The sequence below is a fragment of the Schistocerca gregaria genome, chromosome X (genome assembly GCF_023897955.1).
Source record: "Schistocerca gregaria isolate iqSchGreg1 chromosome X, iqSchGreg1.2, whole genome shotgun sequence".
Lineage (NCBI taxonomy): Eukaryota > Metazoa > Arthropoda > Insecta > Orthoptera > Acrididae > Schistocerca > Schistocerca gregaria.
Window position 1 is genome coordinate 777,235,707 of NC_064931.1, and position 27,484 is coordinate 777,263,190.

At 43.8% G+C, this 27,484-nt stretch overlaps 1 protein-coding gene across 1 annotated transcript in view; it reads left to right on the forward strand.

The window, feature by feature from the left end:
• The window catches only part of LOC126299538 (uncharacterized), a 462,448-nt gene that overhangs the window by 78,916 nt on the left and 356,048 nt on the right, over window positions 1-27,484 (forward strand). Inside the window, 1 exon segment of the mRNA XM_049991532.1 lies at window positions 19,453-19,497. The gene's annotated coding sequence lies outside the window, so the exon portion shown is untranslated.

Consider the following 27,484-nt stretch of genomic DNA (forward strand, 5'->3'; position numbering starts at 1 on the left):
TTAGAAATATGGAATCAATTTGAAATCGTCAGTACGACGAAGACCTGGTTCAAAAATGGCTCTGAGCACTATGGGACTTAACGTCTGAGGTCATCAGTCCCCTAGAACTTGGAACTACTTAAACCTAACTAACCTAAGGACATCACTCACATCCTTGCCCGAGGCAGGATTCGAACCTGCGACGTAGCGGTCGCGCGGTTCCAAACTGAAGCGAATAGAACCGCTCGGCCACTCTGGCCTACGAAGACCTGGTGAACGCAAGTTTCCAGTCTAGTCTATACTCTACTTCGCGTAGGCAAACAAAGGTCTCCCCCCGATAATCTCCCCATCCCCTCCCCCACCCTCTTGCTCCATTACCAAATTGACAACTGCTTAATACGGAGGAGGAGAATAGTGTTTAGCGTCCCGTCGACAACGAGGTCATTAGAGACGAAGCGCAAGCTCGGGTGAGGGAAGGATGGGGAAGGAAATCGGCCGTGCCCTTTCAAAGGAACCATCCCGGCATTTGCCTGACTCCGAATATACCTTACCGACAGATACCTTCTTTTAGTCAGTCATAAACTTTCATTCCCCGATTCTAATCAGTATTTAGTCATCAGTTATCCAATCGGTATATCTACTCTCCAGTGTTCTACTTTATAGGAGCCCATTTGAGAAGGTTCTAGTCACTTCTTGTCCGGACTGTTTATCGTCTTTGTCCCGCTTCCGAACACAGCTTTACACTACACAAATAATTTCAGAAAAGACTTAAATTTAGTTCGATGTTAGCAAGTTGCTCTTTCGATAAACTACTTCCTTACTATTTCCAGTGTGCGCTTTATATCTCCTCTACTTCAGCCATCGTCGCGTATTTTGATTACCCAACTCATCTACCACCTTTCGTGTGATTCCCTAATCTAATTTGCTCAGCATCGACTGATTTAATTCGACCGCATTCCATTACCTTTGCATTCCTTTTGTTGATGCTCATTTTGTAGCGTCTTCTCAAGACACGGGCCATAGCGTTAAACTGCTCTTCAGTGTCCTTCGCCGTCAGTCAGAATTACAATGTCGTCGACAGGCCTGAAAGTTCTTTCTGTCTTTTGTCTGAACTTCATAATTCCCTCCCAAACATTTTCGTTGGTTACCTTTAATGCTTGCTCAGTGTGCAGTTTGAAGAACATCGGGGGTAGGCTAAAACTTCAACCCCTTCTCAGCCACTCCTTCCCTTCTATGTCAATTTTTTACAACAGAAATCTGGTTTCCCTCCCCGTATTTTATCCCGGCTACATTCGCAGTATCAGGGAGAACATTCCAGTTAACATCGACAAAAGCTTTCTCTGAATCTAAAACTGCTGTAAGCGGAGGTGTACCTTTCTAATACTCACCTCCCAAGGAAGGTCATAGTCAGTATTGACTACAGTGTTTCTACATTTCTCATGGATCCAAACTCATTTTCCCCTAGGTCTGCTTCTAAAAGTTTTTCCATTATTCCGTTTATAATTCATGTCGGCATTTTGTAACAATTACTTTGTAAACTGATGGTACGGCAACATTCACACCTGTCAGCACAGCCTTTCTATGGAAATGGAACTTACGCTTCTTCTTCAAGCCTGATGTAATTTCGCATGTCTCGTATTTCTTGCATATTAGATGCAACAATTTTGTCAAATTCCAGAGAATTTGCGAAATTTTAAGGGATTATCGTTTACTTAAAGTTTCATGTTCAAATTCCGTCGAATTCTTCTGACATTACGATGTCTTACCCATGCTTCATCTACGCCCTCTTAATATTAACGTTCAGTTGGCTGTTTCCAGGATACGTATATCCACTGTAGGAAGTATGTTACATTCGTTAGCTTGGTGGGTTAACAGTAAGTCAGAATTGGCGGCTGGTGTGCCGTAAGAGGAATGCTCTCTGGTGCGCTGTGCGGTCACCAGGTGGCAGGGCGGGGGACGTGTTTGTGAACAGGAAGCGGACAGGGCGCGCGCGCCGATCCGCAAGGTCACCGCCGCTCTCGCCTTGTTTCATTTTTCGCCAGCCTGCAGTGCGCACGGAGCAAAGCTTGGCTGGCTCGCTTATGCTAGTGGACACGTCCCGAGCTCGCATGGCCAGTTCCCTCGTACAATCGCCTGCTGATTTATAAGTGCCAGGTTGTTATTTGAGTAGAGGAGAAGTGAAAACTGTATCATTTGGTGGAGAAAGTCCGCCGCCAGGACAGAGCTTTCGAATAACCGTCTGAAAGGCTGAGATTGAGGCGTGGGATAGCCATTTAAAGGCGTTAGCGAATATTTCGTTCCTCGTTAAATGCAAGACGACGACGTTCCGTCTCGCCAAGAGACTCGACCAACAGCGTACAGATATGCTTAAGATATAATCTTTCTCTTGTTAAATAACACGAGCGGTGGACGCAAAACAGTGGGCACATACGTAGAATTTTTAACTACCAACATTAAAACAGCCTGCATCAATATTGCTAATACACGAGGTGCCCAATTTCTAGTGCAGATAGATCCCAAAAGCACGATCTCATGGGGGTATCAAGTGAAATTTGTGACTAGATTGAGGATTTTTTGGCACGGAGGACGCAGCAAATTAACTTAGTCATCGACAAACGGAGAAGTAACTCCGGGTGTGCCCAGAAAAGCGTGTTGGGACCCTTGCTGTTCATATTGTACAGGGTGACAATTATTCAACTATATGAAATAAAATCATCAACTCCAGAAAAGTTTGCGTTAGGGCTTCAAACTGCACGGTTGGCCGCGCAGGATGATGGCAATTAGTATCCGTACTCGCTTTGTTGTTGTAGGCCATTTAAACGTGAAAATGTCACGGTACAACATGCCTGAGCGTATAGCGCTTGTGAAGGCCTACTATGCCAGAATTAGCAGCCCAAGTTTCCGACAGAGTTAAAGCTGAAGACAACGAGTCCAAGTGCGCTAACAGTCAAGAATTTGATTCGCAAGTTTGACAGAAAGGGTATTGTTCATGATCACTGTGTTGGCAGTGTCGGTCGTCCAGAAAGGGTGAAGACCCCTGAAAACAGAAAGACGACACGCGCTGTGTTTCAAACCAGACCCATGAAATCGATCAGACGAGCTGCACAACAGGTGGGAATCAATCGAAAGAGACTGCGACAAATTGTTGTTAAAGACGGGCATAACTTCCCATGTTTGTTGTTGTTGTCGTCTTCAGTCCTGAGACTGGTTTGATGCAGCTCTCCATGCTACTCTACCCTGTGCAAGCTGCTTCATCTCCCAGTACCTACTGCAACCTACATCCTTCTGAATCTGCTTAGTGTATTCATCTCTTGGTCTCCCTCTACGATTTTTACCCTACACGCTGCCCTCCAATATTAAATTGGTGATCCCTCCAATATTAAATTGGTGATCCCTTGATGCCTCAGAACATGTCCTACCAACCGATCCCTTCTTCTGGTCAAGTTGTGCCACAAACGTCTCTTCTCCCCAATCCTATTAAATACCTCCTCATTAGTTACGTGATCTACCAATCTAATCTTCAGCATTCTTCTGTAGCACCACATTTCGAAAGCTTCTATTCTCTTCTTGTCCAAACTATTCATCGTCCATGTTTCACTTCCATACATGGCTACACTCCATACAAATACTTTCAGAAACGGCTTCCTGATACATAAATCTATACTCGATGTTAACAAATTTCTCTTCTTCAGAAGCGCTTTCCTTGCCATTGCCAGTCTACATTTTGTATCCTCTCTACTTCGACCATCATCAGTTATTTTGCTCCCCAAATAGCAAAATTCCTTTACTACTTTAAGTGTCTCGTTTCCTAATCTAATTCCCTCAGCATCACCCGACTTAGACTACATTCCATTATCCTCGGTTTGCTTTGGTTGATGTTCATCTTATATCCTCTTTTCAAGACACTGTCCATTCCGTTCAACTGCTCTTCCAAATCCTTTGCCGTCTCTGACAGAATTACAATGTCATCGGCGAACCTCAAAGTTTTTACTTCTTCTCCATGAATTTTAATACCTACACCGAATTTTTCTTTTGTCTCCTTTACTGCTTGCTCAATATACAGATTGAATAACATCGGGGAGAGGCTACAACCCTGTCTCACTCCTTTCCCAACCACTGCTTCCCTTTCATTTCCTCGACTCTTATAACTGCCATCTGGTTTCTGTACAAATTGTAAATAGCCTTTCGCTCCCTGTATTTTACCCCTGCCACCTTCAGAATTTGAAAGAGGATTCCAGTCAACATTGTCAAAAGCTTTCTGTAAGTCTACAAATGATAGAAACGTAGGTTTGCCTTTCCTTAATCTAGCTTCTAAGATGAGTCGTAAAGTCGGTATTGCCTCACGTGTTCCAACATTTCTACGGAATCCAAACTGATCCTCCCCGAGGTCCGCATCTACCAGTTTTTCCATTCGTCTGTAAAGAATTCGCGTTAGTATTTTGCAGCTGTGACTTATTAAACTGATAGTTGGGTAATTTTCACGTCTGTCCGCACCTGCTTTCTTTGGGATTGGAATTATTATATTCTTCTTGAAGTCTGAGGGTATTTCACCTGTCTCATACATCTTGCTCACCAGCTGGTAGAGTTTTGTCATGACTGGCTCTCCCAAGGCCGTCAGTAGTTCTAATGGAATGTTGTCTACTTCGCGGGCCTTGTTTCGACTCAGGTCTTTCAGTGCTCTCTCAAACTCTTCACGCAGTATCGTATCTCCCATTTCATCTTCATCTACATCCTCTTCCATTTCCATAATATTGTCCTCAAGTACATCGCCCTTGTATAAACCTTCTATATACTCCTTCCACCTTTCTGCCTTCCCTTCTTTGCTTAGAACTGGGTTGCCATCTGAGCTCTTGCTATTCATACAAGTGGTTCTCTTCTCTCCAAAGGTCTCTCTAATTTTCCTGTAGGCAGTATCTATCTTACCCCTAGTGAGATAAGCTTCTACATCCTTAAATTTCTCCTAGCCATCTTCCCATACAAAATTCAAACCCATCAACCATTTAAGCCCTAGGGCCATGGATCAGCGGTTGTGTTTCGCCAACACTGTTGTCCACAAAATTGACAAACAGGACTTCGATGTGAATATGGTTTAGTTTAGCGACGAAGCCCACTTTAATTTGGATAGGTTCGTCAATAAGCAAAATTGGCGCATTTGGAGCGCTGAGAATCCGCGTTTCGCGATCGACAAGTCACTTCGCCCTCAATGAGCGTATGGCGTGCAACGTTCAATCACTGAACAATCGGTGTGATATTCCTTGACGGCACTTTGATTACCGAACAGTACGTGAAGATTTTGAAAGATGATTTCATCCCCATTATCCAAAGTGACCCTGATTCAGCAAAGACGTGGTTCATGCAAGACGGATCTCGACCCCATCGCAGCAGGAGTGTGTGATGTCCTGGAGGTCAGTATATGTAATGTAAAATTGTGCACTTCACACAGTGAAGAAACGTAGTATCCGCTGACTATATTATCAGTGAGCCACATTTGGGAGCAGTTAACTCATACGAATACTTGGGTGTAACAATTAGGGATATAAAAAAGAATTATCACGTAGACTGGGTCACGAGTAAAGCACGTGAAAGAATGCGGTTTATTTGTGAAATACCAGGAAAGTGTAGTCAGTCTTCAAAAGAGACTGGGTGCAAAACAACCGTGCGAACCATCCTAGAATATTGCTGAAGTGTGTGGAATTCGGACCAAATAGAATTAACGAGGGATATTGAACGTAAATAGAGATTGGGAGCCCGAATGACAGATTTGTCTGACCCGTGGGACTGTCACAGAGGTGCTGAAGAAACTCAACTGGCAGACTTTCAAGATGCACAAAAACTATCCCGAGAAAGCCTATTTACAAAGTTTGCAGAATTGGCTTTAAACGATGACCCTATGAATATACTAAAACACTCTGCGTACCGGTCCCGTAGGGCTCGTGAGGACACGATGAGGCCAATTTTAGGACATACGTAGGCGTTTAAACACTCATTCTTCCCGAGCTCCATATGTGAGTGCAATGGGGAAAATAACCTACTAAGTGGTACAATGGGACGTACAATCTGCCATGCACTACACAGTGGTTCGCAGAGTACAGATGTAGATGTAGTCTACCTTCACATCTGCGTTTATACTACGCAAACAGGTTGTGTGGCCGAGGTATTTCTGTTGTTTTCACTTCCTGTTCTATTTGTGAGTAATGCATAGGAAGATTTCTATTACCTCGTCGCGGTAATTTCACTAGAGGAAGTATTATGTTGACGGACTCTCATTGGAACGTACTCCCTCGAAATATCAGCAGCAAACAACTCCCCAATGCACATAGTATCTTTCGTAGACAGCCACTGGAGTTTGTAGAGATTTTCCGCAACGAATCTGTGACTAAACTCGCCGCTCTTTATTTGGTAATAATCCAACCCGATTATAGTGACTGGTGGACAGTACTCAAGAATGGCTAGAATGAGTGTTTCGCAAGCTTTCTTCTCACGATGATATAAATTTCCTAAGGGTTCTTCCATTAAATCTCATCCTGGCTTCTGATCTTTCGACAATAAATTATATGCGATTTCACTTAGTCGTTCCGCATTGTGACGCCTATATACTTAACAATCGTTGCTGTTTCCAGTTGTGGCAGTCAGCGGATAGACCACTGGACTTGGTCCTTGGGGTACCGGATTCATCCCCGGTTACGGACGGGGATTTTTCTACGTCTCAGTCCATCCAGTACTGTCCTGGATCCATTTATCCTGCTATCAAATGAGTACCGGGCATATTTCCTGTGGGTAAAAGGCGGTCTGAATGAATTGTTTGCCACCCTACCCCTCCTAACGCCGCGGCGAAGAAAGATTGCTCTCTACCTACAGTAAGCCAATAGCCCGGTCACGGATTTGTGCAACGGTTTTCACCTTACAACTGTTTCCAGCGATTTATCGTCAACAGATAAATCGATCAATAATGAACGTTTTACCCTATTATACGCAATAGCACGGTCAGTTGCGCGGGCAGGCATACAATTGAAACGCCCCCTTAAAAAAATTAATGGATTACTGTGCTAATACACCTCTTACATTATTTGACTTTCAAACAGCTGAGTAAAAACTGAACGTACTCAGACATTACTATCTTTACTTATTCTGATCAACACTAAACTGACACACAATATTTTTTAGCGCAACGCAATCTGACTTTCAAAAATCCCTACAAAAGAATGGCTCTGACTAACATTAACGTATACCTTTCACAAAACAATTACCTCATTAAAAATCTTCGTTACTCGAACTACTGCAATACAGCGAGCGCCACTACTGCCAGCTAAATAAAAGATTCAAACTACTGAAGGCACTAACTACTGATGGGCATAGTTAGCAAATGAAAGATTTTGATAGAGAACAAGCAATGTATTTACCTTAATAGTGTTCAAAAGTCATAATATATGTATCACTTCATGACATCCAGTCTTACAGATATACTCTCTCTGATGGACACACGTCCAGATCATCCGCTCTCAAAACTCCGCCATCTCACTCCCCACATCCACCACTGCTGACGGCTCACCTCCAACTGCGCAACGCTACGTGCTGTTTACATCCAACTGCCCAACACTATAATAGCGAATATTTCAACAATGCCAACCAGCCACAGACAGCACACAGCAGAGCCAGTGATTTTCATACAGAGCGCTACGTGGCGTTACCCGTAAGAAAACCTAAACAGCCTACTTACACAATATAAGACAATATATATGTGAATCATGGCAGAGATTTTTGTAATTTATAAGGGGGGCAATCGAATAGTTACCGTTCAAAGGCCGTACAGTCCAAAATCTGTATGCCACTTACGCCAAATCGCCACGAGCATGGAGACAATCATCCCACCAACGCACCATGTTGGAGATGGCCACGTGGTAAAACACAGTGTTCTGCCGTCAGTGCCTGCTGCACATCATAGTCCGACTAGAATCGTCGATCCTTCAAGGCCTTGTAGTGACCGAAGGAGTGATGATCGCATGGGAGAGATTAGAATTGTAGGGTGTCTCCCCCTCGAGTTAGGGTGATTTCTGTGTTATGACGTTTGCAAATAGGGGACGAGCGTTAGCATGAAGCAGCAGCATCCTTCGGCGCAACATTCCACAACGTAGTTTTTTGAGAGACGTACTGCCCCATACAAATTCATTATTGTCAGATGGATGTCTACCTACACTACTGGCCATTAAAATTGCTACACCAAGAAGAAATGCAGATGATAAACGGGTATTCATTGGACAAATATATTATACTAGAACTGACATGTGATACATTTCACGCAGTTTGGGTGCATAGATCCTGAGAAATCAGTACCCAGAACAACCACCTCTGGCCGTTATTACGGCCTTGATACGCCTGGGCATTGAGTCGAACAGAGCTTGGGTGGCGTGTACAGGTACAGCTGCCCATGCAGCTTCAACACGATACCACAGTTCATCAACAGTAGCGACTGGCGTATTGTGACGAGCCAGTTGGTCGGCCACCATTGACCAGACGTTTTAAATTGGTGAGAGACCTGAAGAGTGTGCGGCCAGTGCAGCAGTCGAACATTTTCTGTATCCAGAAAGGCTCGTACAGGACCTGCTGAAATGTAGGGTTTCGCAGGGATCGAATGAAGGGTAGAGCCACGAGTAGTAACACATCTGAAATGTAACGTCCACTGTTCAAAGTGCCGTCAATGCGAACAAGAGGTGACCAAGACGTGTAACCAATAGCACCCCATACCATCACGCCGGGTGATAGGCCAGTATTGCGATGACGAATACACGCCTCCAATGTGCGTTCACCGTGATGTCCCCATACACGGATGCAACCATCATGATGCTGTAAACACAACCTGAATTCATCCGAAAAAATGTTTTACCATTCGTGCACCCAGGTTCGTCGTTCAGTAAACCATCGCAGGCGCTCCTGTCTGTGATGCAACGTCAATGGTAACCGCAGCCATGGTCTCAGAGCTGATGTCCGTGCTGCTGCAAACGTCGTCGAAGTGTTCGTGCAGATGGTTCGTTGCCTTGCAAACCTCCCCACCTGTTGACTCAGGGATCGAGACGTGGCTGCACGATTCGTGACAGCCATGCGGATAAGATGCCTGTCATCTCGACTGCTAGTGATACGAGGCCGTTGGGATCCAGCACGGCGTTCCGCATTACCCTCCTGAACCTACGGATTCCATATTCTGCCAACACTCATTGGATCTCGACCCACGCTAGCAGCAATGTCGCGATACGACAAACCGCAATCGCGACAGGCTACAATCGGACGTTTATCAAAGTCGGAAACGTGATGGTACTCATTTATCCTCCTCACACGAGACATCACAACCACCTTTCACCGGGCAACGCCGGTCAACTGCTGTTTGTGTATGAGAAATCGATTGGAATCTTTCCTCATGTCAGCACGTTGTAGGTGTCGCCATCGGCGCCAACCTTGCGTGAATGCTCTGAACTAATCATTTGCATATCACAGCATCTTCTTCCTGTCGGTTAAATTTCGCGTCCGTAGCACGTCATCTTCGTGGTGTAGCAATTTTAATGTCCAGTAGTGTGTGTTTGTCCTTCGGCAGCCAAGAAAAGGATAACAGCACGTTGGTCCTGCTTGAACGCATTTGGTAATAACGTCGCAAGCATCAACGGTTCTACACTCAACTGCACGCACACCTGAAAGACATTAATCCCTTGCCTACATGTCGCTGCGTACATACCAGCATCGGAGTCGCGCTATGTTGCATATACGCTGCAGCAACGCCCTCGAGCTGAAACATTTTGATTGTCCCCTTACACAACATATCAGTCTATCTTTCCATTCGATTCACGGATGAAGCGTTAGGATGATGGTCGATTATATACCTCTCCTTGAATTCTGAACAGCGTGATTTTGTAACGTACTACACTCCTGGAAATGGAAAAAAGAACACATTGACACCGGTGTGTCAGACCCACCATACTTGATCCGGACACTGCTAGAGGGCTATACAAGCAATGATCACACGCACGGCACAGCGGACACACCAGGAACCGCGGTGTTGGCCGTCGAATGGCGCTAGCTGCGCAGCATTTGTGCACCGCCGCCGTCAGTGTCAGCCAGTTTGCCGTGGCATACGGAGCTCCATCGCAGTCTAACACTGGTAGCATGCCGCGACAGCGTGGACGTGAACCGTATGTGCAGCTGACGGACTTCGAGCGAGGTCGTATAGTGGGCATGCGGGAGGCCGGTTGGACGTACCGCCGAATTGCTCAACACGTGGGGCGTGAGGTCTCCACAGTACATCGATGTTGTCGCCAGTGGTAGGCGGAAGGTGCACGTGCCCGTCGACCTGGGACCGGACCGCAGCCACGCACGGATGCACGCCAAGACCGTAGGATCCTACGCAGTGCCGTAGGGGACCGCACCGCGACTTCCCAGCAAATTAGGGACACTGTTGCTCCTGGGGTATCGGCGAGGACCATTCGCAACCGTCTCCATGAAGCTGGGCTACGGTCCCGCACACCGTTAGGTCGTCATCCGCTCACGCGCCGGTGGTGTCGCGACAGGCGTGAATGGAGGGACGAATGGAGACGTGTCGTCTTCAGCGATGAGAGTCGCTTCTGCCTTGGTGCCAATGATGGTCGTATGCGTGTTTGGCGCCGTGCAGGTGAGCGCCACAATCAGGACTTCATACGACCGAGGCACACAGGGCCAACACCCGGTATCATGGTGTGGGGAGCGATCTCCTACACTGGCCGTACACCTCTGGTGATCGTCGAGGGGACACTGAATAGTGCACGGTACATACAAACCGTCATCGAACCCATCGTTCTACCATTCCTAGACCGGCAAGGGAACTTGCTGTTCCAACAGGACAATGCACGTCCGCATGTATCCCGTGCCACCCAACGTGCTCTAGAAGGTGTAAGTCAACTACCCTGGCCAGCAAGATCTCCGGATCTGTCCCCCATTGAGCATGTTTGGGACTGGATGAAGCGTCGTCTCACGCGGTTTGCACGTCCAGCACGAACGCTGGTCCAACTGAGGCGCCAGGTGGAAATGGCATGGCAAGCCGTTCCACAGGACTACATCCAGCATCTCTACGATCGTCTCCATGGGAGAATAGCAGCCTGCATTGCTGCGAAAGGTGGATATACACTGTACTAGTGCCGACATTGTGCATGCTCTGTTGCCTGTGTCTATGTGCCTGTGGTTCTGTCAGTGTGATCATGTGATGTATCTGACCCCAGGAATGTGTCAGTTTCCCCTTCCTGGGACAATGAATTCACGGTGTTCTTATTTCAATTTCCAGGAGTGTATTTCCATGCTGCCAGAGATAGTTTGTCAGCGGGGTAATTATTCGATCTGAGTTTCAGTCCGAAGAAGTTTTTAGGACACGGCAAACCACCGCAGTCGTAGATTTTCACAAGGCGTTCCGAACTGCACGGGTGCTGGAAACGCCTTTTCTCGGTAGCCGGAGACGGGTTTAAGAATTTTCCACAAATATAGTCGCACACTTTGGAATGGTTTCTTTGCTTTTGGTATGCTGAATGTTTCGTTTGAGGTCACAAGAAATTTTCTAACCCGTCTATAGTTCTTTTTAGCACACTGGACTCGCATTCGGGAGGACGACGGTTCAATCCCGTCTCCGGCCATCCTGATTTAGGTTTTCCGTGATTTCCCTTAGTCGCTTCAGGCAATTCCGGGATGGTTCCTTTGAAAGGGCACGGCCGATTTCCTTCCCCATCCTTCCCTCACCCGAGCTTGCGCTCCGTCTCTAATGACCTCGTTGTCGACGGGACGTTAAACACTGATCTCCTCCTCCTCCTCCTCCTCCTTCTCCTCCCCCTATAGTTCTATTTTTTTCTAGTCTATTGTGTTATTAGCTGCAGATAGCAACGGCAGACAGTGTTAGATTCCATAGCGTTCCGTGTTGGTACTGTAGAGGAAATGCATAGATAGGCAGCCTTGCGGGATCATTTTAATCAAGGGTTGGGGAGTGCTACCATAGTGTCTCGTGACTTTTCTTTGCTTGAAATCAAAAGTTCTTCAAATTCAGTACAACAGTAAAAAATCATCGTTACAGAATTACCCTATTATGGGGCTGCTGTAGCAATCCAGAGCTTGAGAATCATGCACACACACACACGTAAAGAAAAGATGTTATGTGGTCATGTGTCCGGAAACGCTTAATTTCCATGTTAGAGCTCATGTTAGTTTAGTCAGTATGTACTGTACTTCCTCGATTCACCGCCATGATTTCATACGGGATACTCTACCTGTGCTGCTGGAACATGTGCCTTTACAAGTACGACACAACATGTGGTTCATGCACGATGGAGCTCCTGCACATTTCAGTCGAAGTGTCCGTACGCTTCTCAACAACAGATTCGGTGACCGATTGATTTGTAGAGGCGGACCAATTCCTTGGCCTCCACGCTCTCCTGACCTCAACCCTCTTGACTTTCATTTATTGGGGCATTTGAAAGCTCGTGTCTACGCAACCCCGGTACCAAATGTAGAGACCCTTCGTGCTCGTATTGTGGACGGCTGTGATACAATACGCCATTCTCCAGGGCTGCATCAGCGCATCAGGGATTCCATGCGACGGATGGTGGATGCATATATCCTCGCTAACGGAGGACATTTTGAACATTTCCTGTAACAGTGTTTGAAGTCACGCTGGTAAGTTCTGTTGCTGTGTGTTTCCATTCTATGATTAAAGTGATTTGAAGAGAAGTAATAAAATGAGCTCTAACATGGAAAGTAAGCGCTTCCGGACATGTCCACATAACATTTCTTTCTTCGTGTGAGGAATGTTTCCTGAAAGTTTGGCCGTACCTTTTTGTAACACCCTGTATATATCACTTACTTTCGTTGTGCCACAGATGCCTAAGACTTTAATAATAAAGTATAGTATATAAAATATTGTAATGTAATCATGAATATTTGTTTGTTTTTGTGGTGATGGTCACCCCAATAACCTCTCTCCCCCCCCCCCCCCCCTCCCCTCACTCTGAATTGGATCCGCGCCTGGTAGACAAGACTGAACTAATGAAAGGGTCTGTGTGCAGGAAAGAGCGCCTGAAGCTAGGGTACTGATGAGATAAGGATCCTAGACGCAGGAAAAACTTCTGGAGTCTTTTAGCACAGGTGTACATGATTTTAAGGGTGCGGATTTTGCTGCAGCAATAGCCAATCGGCAATGAGATGACGGCTTTGTGATGGCTCGGGGAACTGACTGAAGAGTTAAAATTGGAGCTTTCTGTAAGAAGTATGAATAAAATGTATTGTTTCCGTTCAAGGTTGAGGATTTGATTCGGTTATGTTGTTCTGGTCTGGCCTTTACGCCTATTGGCTGTTGTCTTTTTTCTGTTCTGGCTCCTGTGATTGCTGAAGACTTTTCCGAGAACCAGAGTGACGTTAAAAATATATTGTTAGCGGTCTTTTGTTTTTAAATTTGTGTTTAAGTTCCTATGGGACCAAACTGCTGCAGTCATCGGTCCCTAGGCTTACACACTACTTAATCTAAGTGAAACATACTTACACTAAGTACAACACACACACACACACACACACACACACACACACACACACACACACACACACACACACACACACACACCGTGGTAAGGCGCCTTAGACCGCACGGCCACCCAGCTCGGCTGTCTGTTTTTCCATTCCATTGATCAATTTTGAAATTTAGCTGAGTATAGTTGGAGAGCTACAGGGCTGTGATAAGCTGTGAGAGTTACGGATTTTATCACCTCGTCTTGCGGGATGTATCGAAGCTGGCTTAACTTAAAATAGTTCACTAATATAGAAATGCAAAAAGCTGATGCTGGTCCACTGATTAACAGTTCCTTGGCCAACAGTATTGAAGTTCCTTGCGTAGTGGGACCCCGTGTGTCATGAAGAGCCAGAGCATGTGGAACACGGTAAGGGTGTTCTTTAGTGACTTAGCACTGGTAAGAAGAGAAGTCGAATGTTGACATTTCATCTTCGCGATCTTTCCAGAAGTGATACGCAGGTGTCTGAGGAACATACGTAGGTTTCCTTCTGGAAACCGGTTGTTAGGCATTCCCTTTACTGTTTGGCGAGAGAGAGAAGCCTGTGGCCGTACGGTTTTGTCTTTCTGCGCAGGCAATCATTTTCCCCTGCTCGTCCAACCTGACAGGAGAACCATGCATTTGAGTGGAAATTGCTGTATATATCGTACAGTTGTTCAGTAAGCAGTCTCTTTCGTAAACAAACTGCAGTTCTCAGTGTCCTACCAATCACCAGTTGATTGACCTTCAAATAAATCTGTACATAGAAAAACTGGCAAACACTCTACCCTTCCTAGCTACAGCTCCTTGAAATACCACTTCAGCGTCTTGTTCAGTAGCGGGTGTACCTTGGTGGTTACGGGTCATCCTTTTAGCCCGGAAGTTAATTTTATTTTTCTTGTAGTTGACGTAGCTTGGGGCCTTTAACAAAGCTTCATGAATGAGACGTTTCGTAGAGATTTGAAACGTAGTTGCCCTAAAACTGGCTGGCAGATTTGGATACCGGATTGCAGGAAAGAAAGGGCGACCACGTCAGACAGGACTGTGCTTAATAAAACGCTATGGTGTCAAAACTAATCTTTGCATTGAAGACAGCTTGACAGGATGTATAATGCAGTGGACCAATTACTTGCAGAGTTTCTAGCCTGCGTACGCCGCTTCACAAGTGTCCATTCCACACAGTAAACTTCCCATGGATGGAGATAAAGCGAACTGGTGACCGACAAACGTCACCAGAATGATTTGTCACGCCGCATGTATAATTTGTAGGAGGCTAGTGATACTGTTGAAATAACTTATTTCAGGTAATTGTTGAAATTTTTGGATTACATCAGCGCCGAAAATATTAATAGTAGGTTCAAGTCCTCAGTATAATCTGACTCTATTATTACATCTGGTACCTAGATTAGTTTCGTCAAAATGACGATGACAATGAAACACAAGCTGTCGTTGGTATAGTAACCCTGTGGGCAGGACTGATAAAGACAAGGTACGTTACTTCCATAAATTCGTAGCGCGAAATTATTTATAATAGATGGTGCTACAATGTTGATCTGATAAGCGTGTAAACTCATGTCCATTTCATTGCTTGTTAAAAAAAATTGATAGAGTAGAACGTAATAAAATGACTCAAATTCTCAAGAAAATCGAAGTCATCATCAAAACTCACACACATACAGTTAAATTAGAAACAAATTGCTCAGACAAATGGTGAATCATCCAAAAAGGATCATTCTTGGTCTGATAAGGGTGCATTTTTACTATTCAGTATTTTTTATAACAGTGAAGTGGGTGTAAAAGTCAATGGAGTCAGTATTGTCATAGGTATCCTAGACATTATGTACTGATTGCAAACGGTAAGCACTATGAAGGTGGTTTACTTAAGGCTATGGGTAAATATAGTAAAAACTGACATAGGTACAAAAAATGCGGTACTGTCATTGAAGCCTATCAACGTAACGAGGAAAAAATTTTTAAGTATCTTGGTACACGGTTGACTGGAGATGGGAAATGATAAATTACCAAATATCTTTATGAAATTTTAACAGGTTCTTAACTATGACTGCAACCTGGATCTCAGTCGTCGATTCAGCTGGTTCTGCTGAATGGAATCGAATGTAAGACGTTGAAAAACCGCCTCAATGGAAAACAGAGGCATCTGAAATGTGGATCTGCTGTCGTCTTCTCAAAATTACATGAGCAGCACAAGTCACAAATGAAGTTCTGCAGCGATTAAACAAAAGATAGTGAGTTGTTATAGTGAAAAGAAGAAATGCTGTTTATTTGGCTCATCTAATGATTGATTAGAATTACCAGCTACCGCAGCTGATCACGGAAGGAAAATTAGGTCGATGGGGAAGACGTCATAAGATGAAGCGGCTGCAAAAGTCTATCAGTGCTTATGAACAATCGAACAATGTACAGGGCAATAAAGTGTGAATGCTAGGCATATGATGGCAAACATTGTCATGGTACACATTGGTGGTGGTGGTGCAATTCAGGTATTTGAGTCTTTACTTCGCTTGTATTTGTTGCTGCAACTGTGTACAACACATGGGTAGGAGGGGCTAAGGACCCGGCACAAGCTTAGATAGGACAAGAACGGAGAAGGAGATGGCTCGTGCCATTTTTCGCATTCATCGAGTTTCAAAAATCATAGTAAAAGTTATGGGAAGCCGGAAAGAAATTACTCTTGTCCCTTACAAATGGAACGTAACACTAGCCATCTCAACCTACATGTGGCCTATTGTAAGACTGCTCACTAATCAGAATGAGTAACTATGTGCACTTAACGTAAGAAAATAGGATAAAACATGCTGCAGGAAGATAACTGAATTTTTTGATCATGTGAAAGATTACTTCCAATAGCTAAGCTACGACACGTTATGGTAAGCTATTGCCAGATAGGAGGTCCAATATTTCTTTCGTGTTAAGTGGCGAATCTCTGCCATACGAATAGACTTCCTTATGGAAGACGTAGAAATAGGCATCTCTGGCGTTAAAGGATCTAAGGGAGTTGAAAACAAATAAGTCGCCAGGTCCGAGTGAAATCCCAATTTCATTGTACCGAGTACTCTTTCGAAATGACGCCATCCTTGACTTGCGTTTCTCGCAAACATCTCACCCAGCAGTAAGTCTCAGTTCATTGAGCGAGGCAAGCTTCTGTCCATAAATAAGCCAGAATTGAGAAAACTTCGCTCTTTCGAAATTCGGCTTACCGTTTTCTCGCACGATATCCTGCGAACCATAGATCTGGCTTTTGCTGTTTGTGCGTGATGAATTTAATTCTGAAATGCTTTTTTGACGATCATGGTTGCTTTTTTATGTTATGTGAAGTCGCAAACAAGTCTACATTTTACAGTTCGGAACATTCGCATCAGTGACGTTGAGACCCTTTGCGTGATGTGAAAACAGGAGTGTGTTCCGCAGTTTGTGCAACACACGCAATTGGAATGGTCTGGATCCACCAAACCGTGACTTCTAATAATTACGTGTACAATATTCAACTTAGAATATCAACAGCTAACGAAAAGCCCTACTGTTATTTCATACAGGACGCATGCCATTTGATGGTAATCGCTGACGCGGTCTCAAATGATAGTCGGCTACCGGTCAGCGTCTAGCACACAAGCGGAGATTTTGCTTTCAGTCGGCCGTTATCTCGAACAGGACACGACGCACTGCCCTCTATCCGGACCGACGGGCTCTTACATTCACCGGCTGGACAGCTCATTGTCCTGCTTGCCGAGCTGCCGGTTACTTAACGTCTGCCACTTGTCTGGTTTCTTTTTTCTGATCTCTACTTACCGGTAAACTACAGTACAGTTGCTTTAAACGGAAGGTGCTGCCGCACAGTAGAGTACATCCTATTAGTAGGAAGATTCCGAAAATGGCATAAAGTAGTGACAGACAGAATCGATAACTAGTTTTTCGAGAACAGAAAGAAATCAAATGTACATAACAGAACAGAGAAATTCGCAGCGAGTACCGCATAATTGGCAAAACACAGTACACTGCAGCCGTGCGGTTCGGCTATTACACGTAATACTGTTCTCTATTCCCGGATGTGTATTGTCTAGCGTGCCCACGTTCACAATATGGGGTTTCCTGTTATTTGTCCCCAAGTAAAAGTCTCTGTAAATGAGCATAGCTACGTCTGTTTCTGAAAAGAAAACTCTAATTTTGAAATTGCGCGTTTACTTTGCTAAGCAGTCCTCGTGCGATTTGTCGGGCCTCGTGGGTTAACGGTGAAGCAAGTGCCTGCAAACAGAGGGGTCGCGCAATCGAATCCCTGTCGGACCACGGATATTTCCTGTCTGCGTTTTAACCTAACCTTCCTCTTCACGGTGTGAGGAGTTGCCACGAGCAGCATCACATTAAAGTGCGGGTTCTCTTTCCGCAATAGGTGAACTAGGGTACGTTAGGGACACGCAAAAGTCTCAGAAGTGGCTTCCAATTGGCTGACATCCAGACTTTGAGCCACACAACTTGTATTCTCAGGCGATATTAAGGAAACTACGCAGTGAAAATGACACTTTCGCTTGTTTTATAGGCGTACCAGGAGGAATGGTTTATACTGAAGGAGATAACAGCTTGTCATTCGAAGCAAAAATTCTGGTAAATTCCTTAGTAGAAGAGATTTGTTTCATGGTGTCGAAGATAAGAAAGTTGTCCTAGCTCTCAAAATACGCATTTTACAGTCTGTTTATTAGTCACTTCTGCTTCAAATGCTCATTCCTGTCATATCCATGAATACTGAACATTCTTCATGGGAAAGCCTGTGTTGTTACGGAAAATAATCGTATAATTTGTGCTGTTGCAGTAGAGGTCAAAAATTTGTAAGAGCTTAACCCTAGAATCCAATTGAAACTTAAAAGCTTTACTATTTTCGATCGACTTTCCTTCCAAAACATTACATCTCCTTGTGTTACGCAGGAATTGTCAATTAAATCTTTTGGACTTCTGGTAGTGGAAAGACAGAGTAGGCTTGATCCAGTATTGTTTTACTTTAATAACTTTCAATGGTAAGTTATTTCCTATACAAAGGTTTTGATTTCCCTGCATGGTTTAAGGTAATCTACCTTCTGTAAACCTCTTCATCTCTGTGTAGCTAGAGCAACCTACATTCACTCGAACTGCTTGCCTAATTTATGCCTAGGTCTCGCTTTACAGTTTGTACCCCCTCACGCTGCCCTCCAATGCTAGACTGATGATTGCTTGATTCATCAGGATGTGTCGTATCAACTGACTTCTCCTCTCCTATTTGATTACCACTATTGACCGCCGGCCACTCCCACCATAGGTTTGAGTCCACCATCTCGCATGAGAGTGTGTTGTTCTTATCATAAGTTAAAGTTAGTGTAAGTAGTGTGTAAGTCTAGGGACCAATGACCTCAGCAGTTTGGTCCCTTAAGAATACACACACACACACACACACACACACACACACACACAAAATTTTCTTCCTCTTTTCTTGACATGATTGGCAGCTGCACTGTGGGGTTTCTGTGGATCTCGGACTGACAAAGCCACGGTGGATTAGTTCTACCATCCTATGTTCAACGCAGTAGCATTAGAGGTCAAAGTTAGCCCCTCCCTTTCCAATCCTCCTATTGCACACACTCCAATGATCTTGATAGCAGCCCGTCTCTAATGAGTTCGATGTCGACGGGGTGTTAAACCCTAATCTTCCTTTTGTTAATCCCTTTTGATACTGGTGTGGCGTTAATCTCTTCCCTTTTAAATAGAGGAAAGACCGTTAGATTGTTATAAATAACATCACATGAATATCTAGCCTAAGAGTATAAGTGTGGTTCTGGGATACTAAATTATGTGTAACAGTATTGTGAAATGTTTGTAATTTTTTTGTAACAGTCTCATCTCATGAAATAAAATTCGTATAAATATTTACTTCTTAACAGTTGCTTTTATTTTTTCTCAGGAGATCGACTTCCGTTCACGAGAAGTGTCAGCCTCTTTCCATACAGTAAGTAAAAGCTTTAATTTTCCATATTTTTCAGTTCAGCAGACAGACAAGTGTCTCACATATTCGTTTGAATGATGATCTTGATGTGTTCTAAATGTTCACTTGATTCTGTGCAAAGGTTTCGCAGGAGGATCATTTCAGTCGTTGACTCAGATCTCATTCATTTCTTAACACTGAGTACCTTTACGTTGTACATGTGAAATCCCTCTCCTGTAGTTCATTAGTTTTGGTCGTTATATGGGACTGCTGACGGGACAGATGTGAAGATCAGCAATTTGTGCACCATTTTAAAATCTTATCCATATTTGACTACTAATATTTTCGGCGAGGTCATTAATACAGAGTATGAACAGCAACGGTCCCAACCCACTTCCCTGGAAACGCCCGGAGCTACCTCTAAATCCGTCGATGACTCTCGATCGAAGATAACTTGTTGCGTCCTCCCTACCAAAATTTTAGTCGCAAATTTCGCTTGATACCCCATACGATCACATTTTGTATAATAAGGGCAGACGTGGTACTGAGTCAAATGTTTTTCGGAAATAATGTATTTACCTGCTTGCTTTGATCCATGGCTTTCAGTATGTCCTGTTTCACATGATTGGTGTTTCCGGAATCTATGCTATTGGGCATGGTCATTCTGTTTGAGATACTTCATCTTGTTCGAGGTAGAAATATATTAGAAGACTCTGCAAAAAATAAATAACAATGTTAGACGGTACTTTCGTGGATCTCTTCTGCTCCCCTTCGTGTGGACGGGCGTTACCTGTGTTTTATTCCAGCTACTGAGCACATGTTGTTTGGGGATCTACGAGAGGTAACAGTTAAAAGGGAGACCGAGCGGCAAATTCAGTGTAGTATCTGATAGGGATTACAGCAGCTCCTGGAGCTTTATTCAATTCTAATGATTTCAGCGGTTTCTCAACGCCACTTCTCTAATACCTACTGTACTCATCTTTCCAGTAGTATGAGAATTAAAATTCTTTGTAAAGGAACATTTGACAGTTGAGTTAAACATTTCTGCTTTCAATCTGTTTCCCTGTATTTCGGTGCCTTCTCTCGTCGGTGAGTGATTCTACACTAATTTTGGTGCCACTAACAGTCTTCGCATACGACCAAAATTTCTTTGGATTATGTGAAAGACCTTCAGAAAATAGTCTGCTTTGGGAGTTACTGAAGGGTTCACGTATCTCTTCACTGCCAAACGCTTTTCATTCAGCATCTCTATTTATAGTCCATGGTTACACCTATTACGCAGTAGTGTGTTCCTTTACAGTGGCTGTATACCGTGGAACGTTCCTCCGATCTGTTCTACTGGTTGCACATCTCTCCCGTGCATGGTCAACTTTCCTTTCAAACTTTAAACCATAGTTCCTCTACATGCTCCTGTACTGATCTAAGTGTCAAGTTGCCCATTGAAGTATGACACTACTGCTTCTTTACCTAGTATATTGAAAATATATTTCGGCTTGTTTTAACTGGCCTTTGTACTTTGGTAATCATTGTTGCTATAACTGTCTCATGGTCACTGATATCAGTTTCGATGTTTTCATCATAAGTGGGGTTCGAAATCATGTGTTGTAGGTAGTTTTCAAGATAAGGCATGTAGTAATGTTTCACAAGATGGCTTGTCACGCCCACTACTAACAACTGTAATAACTACAATTTATTGTTGGATGATAAGTGTCCTCCGACGATTATAGTGCGATTTGGGTAGTCACTGTTAGCAATCTGAGGTTTTCTTTAAAGTTCGGTGACATCGCGAGATGAGTCTGGTAGTCGATAGGATAGTTACAGTTCTATACCCACCCCAGATGAGTCTTGCCCAAACAATCTCGCGTGCGGCTTCAATTTCTATCTTGTTCGATTTGAGCTTCTTGTCTACTGCACCATGTAAACCGTCTCTGTCCCATTAACGTATCCTTTCGATATACGCTTAAATTTTTCCCAGAAAGCTCACTGTTTTCAACTTTGACTATAACAATCTTTCTGTACCTAATAATGCGTGAGGTTCACTGCGTTTTAGGACAGTTTCAAACTCTGGTACTCGGTTGCGAATGCTTCGACAGTTATCCATTGGTTAATAGTATTCTCGCCTTTGGGGTAAATTTCTTTGTACCTTACACTGATACTCCTGGATCTACAAAAGATAATTTTATCTGAACTTGATGGAGAATAACCTAATCTAAAATAACCTTATGTGTATCCCCATACACCCAGCTACCTGGACAGCAGCCTCTGATGTTTAGTGCACATCTTACTCATTTCGTTGGGACCTTACAGTTCCAAAATCTATGGCCCAAGTCTAGGAAGTCACAGCGTAGCTTGCACAAATCCTTCGCACTCTCTGCTCCAATCTTATCACTCGGCTTAGAACGTGGGACCACAGTCTTTACTGAAGCCAATGCTGCAGGTTGAGAACATCGTCGCAACTTCTGCCAGTCACTGCAATAATCCAAGTATAATCTCTGATCCCAGACGGCAGGCATCGTTCGTCCCAACGTGTGCCCAATTTGTAGTTAAACTCTGTTCCCTCGGTGGCTGCCAGAATAGCATATTAAAAATCTTGAATGAGGCCCCCATGCACGCGCATTGACTGCCCGTCGTGTTCCATACCATCACTTGCTGCCATTTCCCTAAAACTTTGTTGCACAGTAAGTGAATGAACGTTCCGCGAAATACTGTTGATAACATGGCGGCTTTTTCAGCATTTTGACGATGCTAATTTTTAAAAATTGTTAGGATCTAAAAGTGAAGTAATCACTGAGTAAAACAGCTTAAATTTTTTTAAAATTTTATTAACCTTCAAAATAAACAAGGTGTTTCATCAAAGAATTTCTCAATGTTCCGTCACAGGGGACGTTCGGGAATCCCTGCGCTAAAGGGTACCATTATTCGGAATACGTTTGAACTCCCGACTATTAACACACCCTGCTCTTCTGTGTTTTTTTACACGAGAATCTTTGCAGTTCCCAACAGGTGACGTTAATTTTACTGGCTCAGTTTCGGTGTCAGTGGAAGACAACACCTCAAACTTTGTGGCTCTCCTTGATGCCATTATCCGCTGTACAGCACGCCTAGAACTATCATTGAGACGCTGCTCATAGTAAAGTGACAGAGTATTGATACAGCCTGTATTTCCTGTAGAAGAGTCCGTATCCCCACTAGTACCTTTGGTATCTCTGATACATGACTCTTGTATTCTCGACCAACTTACATTGCTCTGTGGTTAGGACACCGCTTGATGTAATGAAGGGAATCGGCTATTGCCTTTGTAATCCTGGTATCAGATTTAATTCCACGTTTTACCGCGAGGTGTCAGCCTCCATAGCTGAGTGGTTAGCGTAGATGGCTGCTGTGCACAATGAAACGTCACCTTAGAAAAATTATTCAAGACTGTGCTTAAACTGACACACAATATTTTTAGCGCAACGCAATCTGACTTTCAAAAATCCCTACAAAAGAATGGCCCTGACCTTGCACAAATCACTTACCTCACCAAAAATCTTCGTTACTCGAACTACTGCAATACACCTAGCGCCACTACTGCCAGCTAAATAAAAGATTCAATCTACGGAAGGCACTAACTACTGATAGGCATAGTTAGCGAATGAAAGATTTTAATAGAGAACAAACAATGTATAATAGTCATATATATATATATATATATATATATATATATATATATATATATATATATATATATATAGCAGTTCATGACATGCAGTCTTAAAAATTTCAAAACTCCGCAATCTCTCTCCCCACATTCACCACTGCTGGCGGCTCACCTCCAACTGCCCAACGCTACGCGCTTATCCAGCTGCCCAACACTACAATGACAGACAACAATGCAAACGAGCCACAGACTGCACATAGCACAGCCAGTGATTTTCATACAGAGCGCTACGTGGCGTTACCAATATAAAAACCTAAACAGCCTACTTACAAGAGGATCGGGGTTCGATTCCCGGAAATGCCAAGTATTTTTGCTTGGTGGTTGGACTGTACGGAGTGCACTCAGCCTCATGATGCAAACTGAGGAGCTACTTGACCGAGTAGTAGCGGCTCCACTCTCTGAAAAATCTGCAAAACGGCCAGCAAAGCAGTGTGCTGACCAAATGGCCCTCCATACCGCATCGGCAGGACGTCACAAAGGAAGGATGAGACGGCGGCCGGTAGATATCCCTTTAGTCTTTAACGGCCTGTGTTAGAGGCTGAAATGATAAATGCAAAACATTTATCCTTCCTTTCTTCCTTTGCATTATTTGGCTATATGTTTCGTCTGCGCAATACGCTCTTCGTCGCATGTTGCTCAGGCGTATAAAATTTACTGTTTGCGGCATTTTTTCTGCTTGTTCTGTGGCCCAACATGCGCTGTCCATGTAGTTTTTGTGAAGCGCACTAAGAATTTTACGCTGTTTAAAAATTAATATTGAGGTACAATGTTCCGTTAATGGCTGTTAGAATCATACTAGGCTATATCTGACAGGACGTAGATCACGTTACACGCGAAGAACCCATTTATGTAATCTAGAAGAATGAAAAAGTAATGATACATTCGTGGTTAGTATAGGGACTTCAATGCGCGATTGGAACAGCAACATCTTTTACACACTACAGTGACATCGTCTGCTGACAAATGCAGCGCTTTCCCGCAGAAAAACACGGGTGACTTTTAAAAAACTGGGCTTTTCATACCTTCATTTACTAGCAAATACGATTTTGGCTAGATGTAAGATTTGCATATTTAATGATAGACATGTTTGTGTAACATGAAATACAGGCTAGAGACGATGGCTTCTACTTTAACTTCCGTGCCAGTGGATTCAGTGGAAATAGTATCGGTATCCTAACTGTGAAAAATAAGGTTCAATACCCCGTTAGGAAATCCGATTTGTTCTCCGTGATGTCAATTAAGTCAGACGAAATCGTACTTTATCCTCAATAAGGATAATCCTTCACCCATAGTCGTCTTATCCCATACATTGCTCCATCTCTAATGACTTCTTCGTTAAACTCTTTCTTCCAATCCCTGCTTCGTTTTAACAGTAGCTGTATACATTTCTTTACATTGTTCCTAGAGTAAACATCCTGAGTCACGTGACACTGTGGTTAACGTACTGGTCTTTCGGGAGCATCATATCTCAGATATCTGTCCGGCTACGCAAATGTGTATTCTCAGTGTTCTACGATTGTTAGTGTAATACCTGAGGCGATCGGTTGACTGTTTATTAAACAACGCCACATCAATATTCTTGTCCAATCGGAGCTTACGTTATCTAATACCGTTGATAGCAACAGCGGGATAAAGCTTTAACCTCTCTGCTTCTCAGAAAAAAAATCTTTGCTTGCTTTGAAAAGAACAAGAATTACTTATTTCCCATCCTTAGCCTATGTGAACTTGCGCAGTTTCGAAAGCTCTATTCGTTGACGGAACACAAAGCCCTAAATTTCACTCTTCCTGAGGCTCGCGTTTAAAAAGTGAAAAGAGTCAGCCCGTCACTAGGACTTCAACGCCTCCTGAAAACATTTGTTACGTAACACAGCAGAAAAGAGCGTGAAATTAACTAAGAATTTTCCTCGTGGCAAAAGAAATTAAAACAAAAATTGTTCTTGAATACACACTCAACAAAAAAATTTATAGTCTGAGTGAATGGTAGCCTAGCCAAGAAAGACCAAAAAATGTCGACTGGGGGGGGGGGGGGGGGGGGGGAAATTTCCGTGTAGTCGCAAAGTGTTGTACAGTGGTAGCGGAGTGTCATGAACAACCTGTTAAAAATCATGATCGGTGGGTTGTGAGTGCGGGAGTGTAAAGCTCACTTTTTAGGTTTTCTTGAAAACCTTCTCCTGTCAAATTTGCTTTTCATGACTTACTCCCTTCCCCATGTTAACGCCTCAATTACTGAATGGATAGAAAGTTACTGCACTTCCCTCACAAATAATTGTTCCTAGTAGACTGCATACGTCTCTTCCATTCATGGACTGCTGGCACTTGTAGACTTGGTGGCAGTAAGTGAGCCACTTACGACAAATCCTGGCTGCAACAGACAAAGAATTATCATATGTACCTTTGTGTGTTGTACATTCCATGTTTTGTGAAAAATTGTTTTTGCCTCTAGCATTAAAGTATCTTCAAGAATCTTAGTTATTCCACACCCACGAAGACCATTTCACTTGGGATCTGTGGAAGGTACATCAACACTTTTTTTGTAAATATTATATTCTTGTTTCACGACGTGTATTCGTGACAGAATCTTCGCACTGTATTTATGGAACAAAACACATCAAATCTAATGAAAGCTGTTGCAGTCAGGCCTGGAGATGTGCTCAGTTAACTTCTAACGTTACGATGACAACTTACAAAAAACAGGAAATCCGTGTTGGGAGTCATAAACTGGCAAACGTTTGATTAATCGTGACCGGTTTGTTCACTGTATTGGGATTTCGTCATGTGACGTTCTCACACAGGGTATGTAGGAATAAAAGATCATTTGATGTCGTTGAGTTTTCAGTTATTCGATCAATTCTTTTCATTTAGGCGAATCTAATTCAGCAGACAATGGTTAATATCAACTCAAGGAGCAGGAAACCATGTTATGTTTCAACGACTTGATACCCGATGCATTGGCGTACGAACGTGGGCTTTAGAGGGCTTGTCGTGAGTTAGCGTGCTGCACGGACGGATTTTTAGCTCGCTCAGAATGCGTCTAAGATAAATGCAAAAGAGCATGTATTCGTGTCCAACTTGGGTGAAATTTTTCTTTCCAGATCGTCTAATTATGTATAACCACTGGGTGTAGTAGCTAATGATCAGTGAATAGAAACTTAGGGCACGTAGTTCACGTGGCAGTGTGTTACGAAGTCTCATTGTTTCAGATAAAAGCTGCAAGTGGTAGTGAATCTCGAAGAACAGAAGAGCAGAGGAGTGGGCTCGGTTGTGGAGTGAGAAAGGCCGCTGGCGTTAGTGCTTCCGTCACCTGCTGACAACGCGCGTGTGGTAGCGCATAGCGTCAGCCGGTATCTTCACGTTACATGGCCGCCGATGAATGCGCGAAAACTGTCGCTTGTGAGAATCGTCAAAGTAAATCAGCGCTGTATTTAAACAGATTTTGTTTCCGCACGACTTCAGTCTTAGCTTGGCAAGCACGCTTCGGCCTCTGCATTGAGTATTATAGCAACTTTTCGTTATAAAGCGTTTATCCAAAACTTCATTATAAACATAAGTGCTTCTACTTCTTAGCACAGTGTGAACTGTTGGCTTATGCCGAGTTTAGAGTATATTAACCGCCGCGAGATAGATACTCTGATGAGCCAAAACATTATGACCACCTGTTAATAGTTTGTCCGTCTTTCGAACGAAATAAATCACTGATTCTTCGTATCAGGGATCCGATAGTTTGTTGGTAGGTTTTTGCAGGCATGTGGCATTAGATGTCTACGCACATGTCGTGTAATTCGCGTAAACAACGGGCCGCTGATTTGAATATGCGGCGATGGCGCCCGATAGCGACCAGTTGGGTTCCATACGATTTACAGCAGTCGAATTTTGTCGAGACATCAACTTGAGTTGACTACAATGCTCCTCAAGCCACTGCAGCACTGTTCTGCCTCTGACACAAGGACATCTATGCTGCTGACAGATATCGCCGTCGAGGAAGACGTGGAAGGGATGCAGATAGTTCGCAGCTGTCAGCCCGTCTTTGATTACTACCACAGGTCACAGGCAAGCGCAGGAGAATGCCTTCCACAACATTATACTGCTCCCACCAGCCTGCGCCGGTGCCGCTCTGCACGTTTCGACCCACAGTTCACCATCGACCAAATGTAGCAGAACTGTGATTCACCCGAAAAGCCGACAGGTTTCCATTGATCGACGGTCGAATCGTGATGGTCCCGTGCCCACTGCAATCGTAGTTGACGATGTCGTTGGGTAAACAAGTGAACACACAAGGGTGGATTGCTGCACAGATCGCCGGCCGGTGTGGAC